Genomic DNA, 2,500 nt, shown 5'->3' on the forward strand with positions numbered 1-2,500 from the left:
CTGGATAAACGATTTTGTTAAAACATATATATTAATTCTCTCAAATGCACTGTTGTGTCGTCCTTCTATGACTAAGCAATGTAGTTGATCTAGTACATGCCGTTTCAAAATTCATTTTTTATACATAGTAGTTAAAAAACGTTTTTGGCGAGAAAGTCATTATGAAATAGTATTCAATTACTAAAGTGATATTTTAAAAATACTTAATACCTGGTTTTAATACAGGCAGTCCAATCTACTTACCTGGCACTTTTTTTATGGCTCAGCAAGTACTATATGTATATCAGAATTCGCTTTTACTAAAACATAAATATTTTCGAATAAGATAGCTCAAAGTGAAAGCAAGACATGTCACATCTGTAACATCTGTAACAGTTGATCACGACGTTTTAAGTAAAAATATCAACTGCTACAGATATGTGACATGTGTTGCTACAACAAGTTGCAAAAATAGTGGAGACACTTCACCTTCTTGGGGCGTTATTAATTTCCCTATTATCTCTCACACTGCGGCCCCCCTCCCCCCCTTATCAGTGTTGCTAGCAAGACAAAAAAATGTTGGGAACTTAAGCAGTCAACATTGAAAGGGGGAGAGGGGAGAGGAAGTTGGAAAGGTTTAAATTCTAGATACGGCGGGCATTGGAAGCTAGAAAAGGTGTTTTTTAATGAAAGTGTCTCAACAATTTTGCAACTTGTTGTCTGAGTTGGTTGTCACTGTATTGGCGTACGGTCACTTTGTCTATTGGAACGGGAAGGCGTCTATCGTTTGCGTTTAATATGGTGTTTCCAAAAAAAAGGGTTTCATTCCCTGATCTGCTGTGAATGGAAATTGGCCAGCGATAAACTGGATTTTGGCGGGGTTTCGGTATGACGTAATTTGAAGGCATTTCAGTGCTTTCTGTGAGTCAAGTCGAAAAGGTGTGATTTCCATCCTTTCGCTTTTTAAAGTACGCTAGAAATATCCTGGAACTGATTTCGAAATAATTTGCCTGAAACACCTATATTTCGGTGGACACATGACATCTAAAGCACGCACAACATGTACGAAATTAGCTGTTGTTTACGAATGAGAACCAGACATAACCTCTCCTTTAACTGCGATCGCATGCCATTTAAAGGGAACATCCACTTTCCGAAAAATCAATTCTTAGCAAACATTAATATACAAAGGTACATTTTCATAGAGGTCCATTTGTAACATTACTTATTGCTTTTGGGCTAGTCTGCTTCCAGAGAAAGGATTGGTAACGCTTACTAGCAAGTCTTCTAAGTGACGTGTCGTGTACAGGCTAATTCCATGTTCTTTGGAATGACTGACTGAGCACAATGATCAAAAGAAAGCATCCGATTGTGCTAAATCCTTTGCGAGATTTGTTTTGCAATGAAGTACAAAAGTGAACAAATTTGTACCGGCTACACATTATGACATTTATATGAAACGGTCTACACGGTCTACCACAACTTTTCACTGAGAAAATAATATGATATCATATTTCTTGCTGTTGCGATGGTAGACTGTGCTTGGATGGTAGACCGTTGGTAAATGGAATAGACGATATGTACAGGATTTCTAACTGTGTGAGCTTTATTACTAATCGCCTGGTAATTTATTGGATTGATTAGAAAAAAAAGTACTGGTTGAATTGTGCTGTTTCCTCGAAGATACGATTTTCAACTGTAACGCCACCATCCCGCTTGACGTCACCAAGAAACACAATAAATGGTATTGTGTTACATAATACGAGCCATGTGTAACTTTCGGAGCATCAGATCTGCAGTGCAAAATACTTTGCTCGCTTTAGTATTTGGTACGGAGTCTTCTGTTAGCGATGATAAGTCCAAACACTCGCAAATCGATGCTACCGTATGTCAATAAATAATATCCTTTCGTGTTTGGTACAATGTGCTTTGCACTTCGCGTGCAAACTTCTGAAATGTTTCAGAGCTTATACGATATTTAATGATTGTTTCCTTAGTTCCTGCTTTTCTACGTTGAAACGTTTCCCTATAAGATTGAAACCCGGACTGGCAAAATTATTGCAATCAATCAGACAACAAGGTGCAAAAATAGTGGAGACACTTCACCTTCTTGAGGCATTATTAATTTCCCTATTATCTCTCACACTGCGGCCCCCCTCCCCCCCTTATCAGTGTTGCTAGCAAGACAAAAAAATGTTGGGAACTTAAGCAGTCAACATTGAAAGGGGGAGAGGGGAGAGAAAGTCGGAAAGGTTTAAATTCTAGATACGGCGGGCATTGGAAGCTAGAAAAGGTGTTTTTTAATGAAAGTGTCTCAACAATTTTGCAACTTGTTGTAGCGTTTAGAGCGATTTTATTCGAAAATATTTTAGTAAAAGCGAATTCTCATATACAAATAGTACTTGCTGAGCCAGTAAGTAGATTGGGCTGCCTGTGATTTTGAGACGCGCGATTTGTTAATCTAGGCTTTTCATAAACATCACTGCTTCCCTTACAAGTGCACTTTTTCACAAGTTCCCTT

The 2,500-nt window shown here is 38.2% G+C and overlaps 1 pseudogene; it reads right to left on the reverse strand.

Annotated features, from left to right (window-relative positions):
• Positions 1-2,364: 2,364 nt before the first annotated feature.
• LOC137977292 (uncharacterized) overlaps positions 2,365-2,500 on the reverse strand; it is an 18,977-nt pseudogene continuing 18,841 nt past the window's right edge.

Source organism: Montipora foliosa, chromosome 11, assembly GCF_036669935.1.
Source record: "Montipora foliosa isolate CH-2021 chromosome 11, ASM3666993v2, whole genome shotgun sequence".
In the NCBI taxonomy this organism is placed as follows: Eukaryota; Metazoa; Cnidaria; class Anthozoa; order Scleractinia; family Acroporidae; genus Montipora; species Montipora foliosa.